This window comes from Copadichromis virginalis, linkage group LG2, assembly GCF_057382275.1.
Source record: "Copadichromis virginalis isolate Kocher_CV1m ecotype Utaka linkage group LG2, C_Virginalis_male_GT1.1, whole genome shotgun sequence".
In the NCBI taxonomy this organism is placed as follows: domain Eukaryota; kingdom Metazoa; phylum Chordata; class Actinopteri; order Cichliformes; family Cichlidae; genus Copadichromis; species Copadichromis virginalis.
In genome coordinates, this window is record NC_140619.1 from 36,801,236 (window position 1) to 36,814,620 (window position 13,385).

Sequence of the window (13,385 nt, forward strand, 5' to 3'; positions counted from 1 at the left end):
ATCCCTCTGCTGGTTGAAGTTAGACAGGTTCACAGCACTGCCCTCTCCTGTATGGGAACAACTGTGAATATAAATAGGTGAGCTTCTCATCGATCGAGATAGTATGGGAAATTATTTTATAATTCTATAATATGTACATCTGTGTATTTAAAAAATATTTTGGCTATAATGGCTGAGGTTTACTGGTAGCTATTAGTACATTTTAACACACTGATACAACATAATGGAAAATAGAGGGGTTATTTATGGATGCGCTAATTAGCATTTTTATTTCTAGTGTTGAAAAGCTTGAATACAAAGGAAATTAAGCGTTTTTCATTTTTCACTCCTGTTGTAGCTCATTCTAAACTTAATTTACATGTACAATACGCATTATACTGATTTCATAACCTGCCCATACAACAGTCAAGTACATGGAAAATTCATGCACTAATAATTCAGGTTCAGTGTAATGCTTCTGCTACTAGCCTGACTGTTCTTGTGATTTCTCCAATGTCACCATGGTATAAGGAAGATTTCCAAACTCCAAACTTGTGTTGTTACCATTCTCTTTATGGGATTCTTGTATTTTTTGAAACATATTATGTTTCCTATTTTTCTCTAATTAATGAAAATGTATTTTAAGAAACTAAATTGAATTCCTCTAAGTTGAAAGTTGGGGTTATACTCAGTTGCAGATATGGACAGGGACAGCTGGAGACCTGACAGTAGTCATTCCTATTATACTTCTGCTTGAAGTCTGCTCCCTGGGCACATGCATAGTTGGTGCATTGTAATGTAAATTCACTAGTCCACTCAGTCAAAAAAGAAGACAGGCATGCAAACATCCGCTTGAACCCTCGTGTTGACTGTCCGATGACGAAATATTTGTAACAGGGATCCAAGGCGATGCTTGAGGACCTGCAGACACAGAAAGTGTAAAATCCACTTAAATGTTTGATAATCAGGGTATTTATTTGTTTGGTAATCAGCCAATACATGTTTTGAAGCAGAAAAGTAATCTTTACGTTGTAGGCCTCTCCCCTTAGCATATTCTGCTTGCTATTTTCATGACAACACAATTTCTGTTAAAAGAATGTTAAAGAATGTTAAAGAATGTTAAGTCAATTTTGTAAGTGGGCCACCAACATACCTGTCATGAAATAAATAAGCAAATATCAGCATTAATAGAAAGGGGAGGCAGTGAAAATATTCACTGACAAACAGGAAAAGACAATGGTACGGTTTTAGCAGAGAGGGCTATTAAAATTCCATTTGAATCATAGCGGTCTGCAATTGTGAAAAGCAGCAAAGCTGGGTAGTGCATGGAGCCTGATGCTGGGACTGTGTGACTCAGTCCTCCCTGGAATTCAAAAATGTTGCTCCTTCCTGTGATCAGTCAGCCCGGGGCGAAGCTGGCACTGCTGGACTGTGCCTGGGTGAGAGAGAGAGAAAGACAGAGTGAGAAAAAGGAAAGGAGAGAGTGAGAAGAGAGAGATGTAGGTGTGTGTATGAGAGTTGGGCTCTAGGCCATGATACCAAACATCCTTTGAACCAGGCAGCTATGGGCTAGAAGACTGATATAATATTTAATAAAATAATGCATATACAGAGAAAAATGCATTGGTTAGGCAGTGTACCTTTCATTCTGGGGATCTGCAAAAATACAGTACAAACAGACAAGATCTGGCTAGTTTCCCCATCCTTTTGTCCCCACCCTACCAGTATAACACATCATGCAACTCAACACTGACATTACAATTTGTGCACAAAGTTAGAATTTAAGATGTTGGTAATATGTGACTGCATTAATTTTATTAGTTTCTGCAGGCAAAGTCTCATTGTCAGCAGTCTTACATAGAGACCATTAAATTTAGTGCATGCACTCACATTTAGAGCCTTCTAACAGAAAACATAACTATATTCACTTTACAAGTTGGCAACATATCATATGTAAAATAAACTGGATAAAGCCTCATCATTGCTAAGAAATCTAAAGGTGCTAAAAGATTCTTTTTTATATAAATAATACAAAATGTGGCAATATTCAAAAACAAATTTCCCCTTATTATCTAAAAGACAAATCTGAGTATTTTTTTTAGTATGATACACATATTATTAGATAAAACACAATATATAATATCTACGTTTATTGAAAAGTGATGCAGCAATGGTGACCTTTTCTTTATTTCTTCAAAGAAAAGAGGAAGAAAAGAGGCGAGCCCAGCGATTAACACCTGTTTGGAAGCTTTTATTGCACTTAGGTAAAGAGTTGTCTTCAAAACAAAACTCGCTATGCAACAAAAAGAAGAAACTAGATTCACTGTAAGAAGAGCAAGATGCAGCAGGGACTCAAATTGCACAAGCTAAAAAGACAAAACCAAAAAAACCCCACAAGGTAAATGCACCTTCTTTATGTTTCTTGTATTATTTGTGTTTGCACAAAGGTTACTTGAAACACTGCAGAAACATGCCAGTGACCATGCAAAAAAAATAATAAAAAAGAATTCAAAAAAGTTCATATCCGAAACATTGTATAATAGTTTTTATGTTCATTGTGTAGAATATTTGTCATAATATAAATAAAGTAGGTATTTAATTTGCCATAGATCTCAGGGCTCTTACAACTTTCAATATGATGTATGCTATGTGTCAATGCTCTCATCACTTCTGCTTACACCGCAACCTCTGCCAAGTGGTGCATATATCACATCTTTACAGAAACCCATAGCTCATCTTTCCTTGAGTAAACTACAAAACACTGCACACTTACCTGGGATTTCACATAAGATTAATCTCTTAAATCAGGAATGCCAGACAACTTAGAAGGCGCTGATGAATTTATGCTCCTTTAAAATGTGCCTTTTACCGTAGTTTCCACTTTTATATGGAGGCCAAATACTATCATGCGTCTTCAGATTTGAATGTATTTACGTTACCTGATCTTATGGAGTCTGAGGTGATCAATTTCAGACATTCTTGCAAGAATAAATAAAACCTCGCATTCTCTTTTTTTTTAAACACAGATGCAGCACCTTATCTGAAGTAGTATGATTACCAGTGATTTATACATATAATGGCCATATCCACAACAAGTTTATAAGGGATAGATGGTGTTGCCTAGCAACTGCTGAGTGCCATAACAGGGACTAGTACCTGCTCCTGGAGGCAGACTCCATCTTGAAGGTTTCTCTGTCTTCTAATTGGCCAGGTGGGTAAACACTGATCCCTTGCTGCTCCATCCTTCCATTTTCAGCCAGTGTCTTAAATGACAGAGAGCATCAACATTATGCTAACATGTAAGACGTGTGCACAAATGCTCCTAGCAACAACTGAATTAAAATGAAATAAAGGGGATATTTACCCCAAAACTGAGAAGCCCAGAATTCTTTGCCTAAAAGAATCCCAGATTTCAACAGCTGACGTGTGTTGTTCCTAGTTCCCAATCAGTTAAAAATAAGGATATTTGTAGCATGTAAGGGCTAGGTAGTAATTACTAAACACAGGAACCGAGCTGGATATGAAAAATGATGTTGGTCTTACGCCTTCTCCTACTTTTTAAAGATAGTCAAATTTACTATTGAGTAGTACTTCCACACACAAAAAACGTTGGCAAAGTAACTTTGTTACTGTGGTAGATCAGAAAATATCCAATAAGTCACTAAGGCAACGCCAGACTCAAAAGCACTTCATCCCTCCTTTTTCAAAAAAAAACAAACAAAAAAAACGGAATAAGCAAAAAAATGTTGCACTTCAAGAATACACTAATTTGTAGCGTCAGCAACGTCCTCTCTTGAACCTGTAACCTGACCCACGATGCTATCAATGAAACATCCCAGAGTGCACATCTAAATCAATACATCAAAATGAGAAGCTGAATCCCCAGATGTCAGCAGAGACAGGACTTTAATTTTGTCTAAGATTTGCGTTCTCATTAGCTTCAGTGTTCGGGATAGGTATTTCACTCCAGATTATTTGTAAATCTTTTGCCCTAAATGACGTGACTCCACTCAAGAAATCTATACTTACGCTTGATTACACATACATACTCTGTGTGGTTGAGAGAGACAACTTGACTCTATGTAATCAACAACTTAGTTATTTTTTTCAGACAACACAGTTTCGCACTGAGTGATGACTCTACCAATCCATACAAAATATTGTTTAAGCTGACAGTACATGTTAATTCAGATCTGTAGATTGTAGCTCAATAGCAGCTTAGTAGCTTAAAACCTAGCACAGGCACGGAGTCAATAATTTCAGTGTAAGGACTAAAAGGAAGAAAAACACTCAGGGTGTCCTGGGCTACCTTTTACCAGGTTTTGGCAGCAGATGTTTTGGTGGGGTGGGGCATGTTTGGATCAGGCTCTTTTTGGCTGATTGTTTTTTTTTTTTTTGTTTGTTTGTTTTTTTTTTTACATTATTATGGTGTAGAATTTTATAGGTGCCATTAATTGTTCAGCTTGGATACATTAGACCCCCATCATCCTTGCTAAAGTTGCACTCAAATGACATGATATATGACACATCAAAATCTTTGTTTTCTAAAGTTGTAACATAGTCACAGATATGAGGTGTTTTGATATCTCTTTTTCTGCCTTGAAAATGTGTGTTACATCAATAGTCACATTGCTGCTAATTAGCCACAATTAAGTTTAGAATGAGCTACAAATAGGAGGAAAAAACAGAATGCTTAATTTTCTTTGCAGTCAAGCTTTTCAACACTAGAAATAAAAAGCTAATTAGCGCATTCATTAAAAAAACCTCCATTTTGCATTATGTTGTATCAATGTGTTAAAATATGCTAAAGGCTACCAGTATATAGCTACAGTATATATAATACAGTATAAGTAAATGCACATTGTAGGTGTAGCTTTAAGAATTAGCTATGTTTCCTCATGACTTCTTCATATGCATTTAATTAAAAGCTCAAAGTACTCATAAAAAAGTGCTTGAATCTCTCATTCAGATGTTAAGCTATTTATTGGTTTAAATTATAATCCAGTGTAACAGTGTCACAGTGTTAACAGAGTTTTGCCAAAAATGCATATATAGATGAGAAGGCACTCATAATTGGAATTTAATAAGCACACTCTTGCAAATGTGGAGAATACATATTAATTTAACTTATTTTCCGCAACATATTCCAGTGTTTGTAAATGCGCATGTTCCTCTATTTTTGGGTGTGTACAGAAAAATAGAGAAACATAACAACGCCTACATTGTCTATTTTGTTACTCTCTCATTTAACGAGCAAAACACAGTTACTGGCCAGTGCAGTATTGTCCTATGGCAAACACACGGCATTTACCCCTAATTAGTCTTCCTTAATGTCTGCAACACATGCACAAATGTAGTCACGTCTCACCATTTGTCATTTTCCCTGTGGCATGCATCAGAGTAAATTAGAAGAACTTACAGGATAAATATATCTCAAAAGACAAGCAGTTGGTGGCCATGTCTTCCTTACATTTCAGTTTCATCCTTGGTAATCAAATGATATTTTCAGAGGGTCGCTCACATTTATTTAGCGTGAACGAAATGACATGGTAAGCAAACCCTAAGTAACATGCTAGAGATGCAAATTTAGTGCTCTGTGGACATTTTTCTTTCACCTTGGGCTAACACATGTAGCACAATTGTGCAGCCTATTTTAAGTGCATTCAGATGGTTTGCCTTTTCTCACTTCCTCTTTAAATCTTTCCATGACCTCTTGATGGTTTCCATTACAAATCACTAAAACGCTAAACAAAAAAGACTATTCAGCCACAACCAGAGACTAGATAACTGTCCCTCTAGAAGAATATAGCAGAGAATAAGAAAGGAGGAGAAATGGAGTATGGAAAAATGGTGGCTGAGAAGGATGGAGGTGTGTATCCGAGCCCCCACCGACAGCATGCACGCACTTAGCTGGGAGGTGAAAAGGAGAAAAAAGCCATGATAGAAGAGACATTCAATTCAGAACACCAAGGACCTAATCACCAAAAGAAGAGGATAAAAAAGAGATGAAGGATAGGGAGATAGAAGGGTCTGTAGCACCATCATCAGTAAGTTTTATTTATTTGACTGAAGGACGTATATTAGAAAATAGTCAAATTCAATTAAGTTTTGTCTGAGTGGAAGAAATATTTGAGAAAGAGTGAATTGTGCAAGACGAAGCCTAAGGAAGAGAGAAAAGGAAAAAAGAAAAGTAGAACTCGAGGAGCTAGTTGAATGCTTTGGGGATTAGCCTGTAGACATGTCATGAGTTGCAACATTGCCTCAGTTTCTCTGTTGCAACAAAGTGTGTTTGCATTTTAAATCAAATCCAGATGGAAATGGGGTTTTTAGCCTTCAGTGCTGTTAGCCACTCTGAGCAGCTTTAGTTCTTCACATTTGACTGCTTCTTCAGCAGCAACCAGGAAGAGGCTTTTCACAGCACTTTTATAACTAGCAGGAGATTACTATGCTTTTATTTTGGTCTTCATTGTCATTTTATCTTAGAATAGATCTGTGTTGGGATAAAGTTACTGCCATCAGGATGGTTTAAAAAAAAAAAAAAAAAATTTAATGGCCACGTTTTTCTTCTGCTTATCCAATTTAGGATTTTGGGTGGGCTGGAGCGTACAGCAAAATAAAGGGAGTGAGGTCAAGCTCAAGACCTTTGCACATTACTGTACAGTTTGATTTTTGTTTGATTTAAAATCTGAAAATGACAAAAGTTAGCTGTCAGTTTGATATGTAATTTGAACATTTTAACTACTTTCAAGATGATCAAGCGTTTCCCTATTTTAACACCTTGTGTTTTCATGTGATGTAAATCTTTTTTAACATCACATCTGGCTACTTAGCTGCTTATGGGGAAAATGGCATATTTTAAGCTAGTGACTTACTGAAGCAATATGCTTAATTTCACTGTTGTTTAAAGTTAAGGCTCTTTACAAGCAGCTTGCTTGCTAGGCACTGTTCCTTTCCTCTGAACACTGTTCTGCCTTGAGGGGCAGAGATGAGTGATTGACAGATGAGGTCCAGACAGACTTGGATTTGATAAAACGTGCTGCCAGAATAAATATTAAGTTGTAAAAAAGGAACAAACACAGCACTGGTTTGCAGTCTCTCATGATCTATAAAAAAACATGAAAAAAACAAAACAATGCTTAGCATTTAAGAATTCATATTTGACCTTGTATTTCTCACACCTTGCAATTTGGAGGGGTAACCATTAAACAAGTAGGCTAAGGGCCACCAAGGCCCAAATGTAGTTATGCTTTGGCTATTATACTCACGCTGTTTTACTCATCCTATATATATGTGAGAGTGTAGCTCAGATGAGCTGAGTGACGCAAAAGGCAACAATCAGAACTCAGAACTGGAATCTAAATGACGCTATTAGGCCACAGCATGATTTTATTTCAGACTGATTTAGTTCAGCACGCTTCCTGCATGCCACCTGTGACCTCCGAGTTAAGAAATGCAGGGTTATTGATTCTATGATGTGAGGTTCAATAGTTCTAAAGTGTAAGTGAAGTTGCTAACTATCTTGTAGCAGAACATACGTTTTTGAATGTAAATATAGTTTTTATGCATACACTAAACTAGTCTGGAGTGGATTTCATCTCTTATATACATGTGTCTTATTTATCTGTTATATCTGCAGCAAACAATGAAAAGATCAGAAAAAAAACTTGGCAAAGGTGGAACTAGGGTTGTTCTTTTTCCACACAACAGTTTGCCCTTTAATGAGGTTGTTTTGGCAGACTGAGTGAAGCCTGATGATTGTGTTTTTTGAAAATCACTTAGTGGCACTACTAGGCTCTTCGTGGGGTTTTTAAGGCCACTCTGAGATTGAGTTTTCAACTTTGTACACTAAGAAAAGTCAGATTCATATTTTGGTTTTATTTCCACAGTATCTTTAAAACTGGAAGCATCCTGTCTCAGAGTGATGCTGAGAAAATAGTTTGTGCGTTTATTACTTCTAGGCTGGACTATTGTAATATATTATCATCAGGTCGCTCTAAAAGCTCCCTGAAAAGCCTTCAGTTGATCCACAACGCGGCAGCGAGAGCACTAACTCGAACTGGAAAGACAGACCATATTTCTCCTATATTAGCTTCTCTTCAATGGCTCCCTGTTAAATTCAGAATTGAATTTAAAATCCATCATCTCACATACTGTACACAATCATGAATAATCAGTCCCCATCACATCTTAAAGACCTCATAGAACCATATTAGCCTAACAGAGCACTTCACTTTCAGACTGCAGGCCTGCTTACATTTCCTAAAGTTCTCAAGGCAGAGCCTTCAGCTACAGAGCCCTCTCTACTATGGAACCACCTCCCGGTTTGCATAACGGACACAAGGTAAAACCTTCATTTTTGATTAAGCTTATAATTAGAGTTGGATCAAGTGACCCTGACCCAACAGTAGTATGTTCCAGTAATGGTGGGTCATGTGATTGGTGGGATTTCTTAACCTCACAATACAAGGTGACTGTTGTTGTGAATTGGTGCTAACTACATTTAACTTAATTTAATTTACATTTTTTGTATAGTGCTATTATGACTGTGAGTTTAATAGGGAAGCTGGTTGTTTTTTTTTTTTTTTGTATTATTCATATTTATTTTTTTCATGGTTAATTAATAAATTGTTTTACCGATAACATTTCAAAATACAGTAAATTCTCCGAATAGATACAACATTATGCACAGCTGTATTGTAACCAAAAAAACAGCAAATAAGATTCTTGCAGACATTTTACCACTATTGTATATGACATGTTTATTAACTTTTGTTAGGAAGGTCTGCACTACTGAATAGCAAAAAAGACTTAATTTGACCCATTGGTCATCCAGTTTGTAGTGGACAAACTATTGCTTTAAAATTGCTACATTATTAGGATGCAGTTTACCATCTACTGCCCACTCCATTTTATACTATTATTCAGAAAAACTTGTTTGCTGGAACACAGACGCATCTTTATAACTTATCTGTTAAAGCTGCGGCACACATTAAGTTTGAAAATAGAAAAAGAATTGTAACTGTTAGCATAATTTTGATTGGTCTGAATCAAGAAAAATAATTTGTAACCATCTAGTTAAGATTGTTTTTGTTCAGTCCACCCCAAAAGTAAAAAATTTATTAAACTAAATCAGTGTCCTGCTGTTGGCAATACACATTGGTCACTGTCCTACCTGTATGTTCTGAGGGCCTTTACTCTGAAATTTGGGTGTTTTTAACTCAGTGAAACAGAAGCATGAACGGTCTCTGTCTCTCTGGGCAGTGAATGATTTATTTGCCTCCCACATGCCTTAACTATGACAACTTGTCAATTAAAGTCAAAATCATGGCTGCAGACACATGACACTTTTCATTTCATTCACTGCCATGCTGAGACACCTCTTTATATTTAATCACAGTCTTCCATGGAAACCTTGAAATGTGAGCGTCTGTGTGTGTTTGCGTGTTTAATTTCCCTGTGTTGTTCCATGGTCTGCCACATTGCCTTCTTCATTCAAACATCCTTGTTGAAGCCACAGTTTGATCAGGGTCTAAAGCCATCTGCCCTGGGTGAAGCTTTATGTGAATTTTACTACAGCTCCCTTTTTAATCCAGTTATACTGAAACATGAAGAGGAAGCAATATAAGCCATTAACTACTTACTTGTCTCTGTCATCTTTTAGTGGTAATGGAGTTTTGCATATGTTTGCACTGACACAGGATATTATATGCATGCATATAAGACCAGAGAATTTTAAGTGATGCACATTATGAGATTTGAAACTCTTACATTTACAGATTGTCAGAGCAATAAGGTTATATTTGTTCTGCGCATATAACAATGCTCATCACTATAGATGAAATGTATCCAAACAAACAGTTAGTTCAAGCTAAAACATACCAGCAAAATTAGCAAAGGGATAGACAATGAAGCATTATAAATGTTCAGTCAGTCCATGGCAAAACTGTCCTGCTCTCAGCAAGGAAAAATAAAAATTGAGACTGACCCAATTGACCGCCAGTTTACACAGTGACAGAGTTCATTGTCAAGGCTAAACTCTGTTAACTACACCTACATTGAATTATGCAGGAAGTAGGCAGGGGATCATTATGTGACATCTGCAGTGCCACCAAGTGCTGGCAAAATTATAGCCTGGAGTACCATGTGATTGGCACTTAATGAGCAAATGTGACTGACAGTCAGCTCTAGCCTAGGGGCAACAACAGCATGGGGCTATGGTAGGTCATGAATCTGGAATAATGAAACAGTAAACGGTCTCCATCACTGGTATTGATTGTTCTTAGCCTTGGTCGACGTTTTATGTCCATGACCATCTAACAACATTGTAGCTACTAACATTTAAAGTAAGCTGCACTTGTAGGCCCTGTGCATGTAGTAAAAAGAAGGACATGTATGGATGAATGACCCATTCTTGGAACCACTTAACCCATATTTCCTATTACGGTTGAACAGACTTTATTAAACTGTGCTCGTTTTATTTTTAGTCCTGTTTTTAAAGGATATGGGGCTTAAAAAGTCCTGATAGAGGTATTCTGGCATCACTTTTAAACAGGAAAGGGATAGCTTTGCAAAAATTATGCCTTTGCTGAGGACTTGCACTTGACTCCTCCTTCTCTTTTGTCTCATCAAGTCTTTCATTAGCATGCTGTTGGAGTGCCACATAAATGTAGCTGGTAATTCACAGGAAGCACCCCCACCTGCTGAGGCCTTCTCCTCCTAGTCCCCAGCCATTATGCAATTCCTCATGGTTGTGTGACTCTTCTCCACACCCACCTGTCTTCCAGCCTACCTACCCACATATCAGTCTCTGTAAAACTTTCATCTAAAACAGCCTCCTCTCCCCACAGCTACTCTTATTTTTCAATTTATGTCTCCATTCAAAGATGGATGTTTACAGTAACAGTGCTGCCAGATTTTGATTTTATGTTTCATCATCAAATTAGTGTGTGCGACATTTGAATGATGCATTCCTTCACTGTGATGTTGTTAACAGGGTGATATGATATTCTCACCAATACATTAAGGTTGTGTATGCATCATTACTAAGCTTTGAATGGCTATAAAGGCAACTCCATGCTGGGGAAAGATGGAGCTATACTCTTGCTTTACATGCTTGCTTGATTCACTGACATGAAAAGAATCCAACAATTTAAGTGATTATACATCACTTTATTATTATGATATGACTTCAAGTTGTGAAATGGTGAGGACTAACAAACAAGAGATAAGATAAGATAGAACTTTATTAATCCCTCGGGTGGGTTCCTCTGGGAAATTCGACTTCCAAAAAGCACAGCAACGACCGAAGTTACAGTTACAGAATTGTTATACACACACACACACACACACACACACACACACACACATATATATAAATACAGAGACAAATATAAATAAAATATACAAAGGGGATAAATAGAATAAATAGGAATAAAAAATAAAAATACAAGTGAATTGCACATTTCAAGTATTGAGTCTATTGCACTGTTGACTATTTACAAAAAGTATTGCACAAGGTATTGTACAGTGAGGTGCAGAGGCACTACAGCTTAGTTGTTCCCCCCTCCTTTGTCCTCCTGTTTCCCCTCCCTCTCCCCTCCAGAGAGGAGTTAAACAGTCTGATGGCGTGTGGGACAAAGGAGTTTTTAAGTCTGTTAGTTCTTGTCTTGGGGAGAAGCAACCTGTCACTGAACAGACTCTTCTGATTGTTTATGGCCGTGTGCAGAGGATGCCCAGCATTGTTCATAATGTCCATCAGTTTCTTTAATGTCCTTTTCTCTGCCACTGTCACCAGAGTGTCCAGCTTCATGCCGACCACAGAGCTAGCCCTCCTGATCAGTTTCTCCAGCCTGGATGAGTCCCTCTTTGCTGTGCTGCTCCCCCAGCACACCACAGCATAGAAAAGTACTCCAGCAACCACCGACTGGTAAAACATCCTCAGGAGCTTCCTGCAGATGTTAAAAGACCTCAGCCTCCTGAGGAAGTACAGTCGGCTTTGGGCTTTTTTATACAGGTGCTCTGTGTTGCATGACCAGTCCAGTTTATTGTCCACCCACAGCCCGAGGTACTTGTACTTGTTGACCACCTCCACCTCCTCCCCCTCTATCTGAACCGGCAGTGGACCTTCTCTGGACCTCCCGAAGTCCACAACCAGTTCCTTAGTCTTTGAGGTGTTGAGTTGCAGGTGGTTTGTGTGACTCCATGCGACAAAGTTCCTCACCAGACTTCTGTACTCCTCTTCCTGATCATCCCAGATACACCCCATGATGGCCGTGTCATCTGCAAACTTCTGAATATGGCATAATTCAGAGTTGTAGCAGAAGTCACAACTCTGAATTATGCCATATTCAGAAAGTTGGAGAAAGTTGGAGAAACATGGTGTCACTCATTAATTTTTTGCTCATTCTCTGATAGGTTTATGCAGGTTTTTCAGCGTAATGATTGCCTCCTTCACTTGCATCGACATCTCTTTGGACCTCATATTGAGAATTCCAGTGAAAAGTTACCAAACGCAAGTCCAGCTGAATATTTTCTTCATCATTATCACATCAGCCTTCTGCTTCTGTTATTTCCAAGTTCGTCTTCTTTCTCCGTGTCTTGTTTTTAACATGTTTTACAGCTGTAAAACCCTTTGAAACCTGCCTATGATATTGACTTGTCTGTGCAAACATAAAAGCAAAGTAAAAGATGAGGGGAAAATATCACAGCACAGGTAATGTGCCAAATGAAAAACTAAGGCATTATGACACTTTAGCCCAGCAGGAGCCATGGTCTCTACTGGTATGCTATTGTTATCCTTTGCACCCAGCACTACAACATGCAAACTGACCTTCTGTACTGCTTAGGAAGCCAAGCTGTTCCTCTCTGATAGCATTCCACAAATTTACTACATGTTTTTGCTTTTTTGTTGTTGTAATATGAGTAATATGTGTGTAATACGACATCTCAGATGCAAAATTCAATAATTTATGACCTTACAATTTTCAAAGGATGTTATTCAAGTTAAAATCCTGTCATGCTTTAGTTGGCATCTCAAAATTAATTTCTGAAATTGTACTCTTAACACTTTGAACAAAGTTTATAGTTATAAAATTTTATTCTGTACAGGACTGATTTGAATATTGCAAAAGCTCGTCCGTGATTTTTGTTTTTTCTCCTACCCTGTATTGCAGCCGTAATGTGTGTCTGGCACACATGTGGGTAGGGATGGGTACCGGTGTCCGGTGCCATGATGGCACCGGTTCTGACATAAACGGTAGTAACCAGACCGAAAAGCAGCGCACATTTCGGTGCTTTATTTCGGTGCTTTTTTTTTTCCTGAGCTGTGATACACTTCTAGCCAATCATTTTACGTTTCCCAGGATAGTAGGCGGGGCCAGGTACGTACGTTCAGTTAGAGCAGAGCT

At 37.8% G+C, this 13,385-nt stretch overlaps 1 long non-coding RNA gene across 1 annotated transcript in view; it reads left to right on the top strand.

Annotated features, from left to right (window-relative positions):
* The window catches only part of LOC146717953 (uncharacterized), a 53,767-nt gene that overhangs the window by 26,538 nt on the left and 13,844 nt on the right, over positions 1-13,385 (top strand). The gene's annotated exons all lie outside the window — the stretch shown is intronic.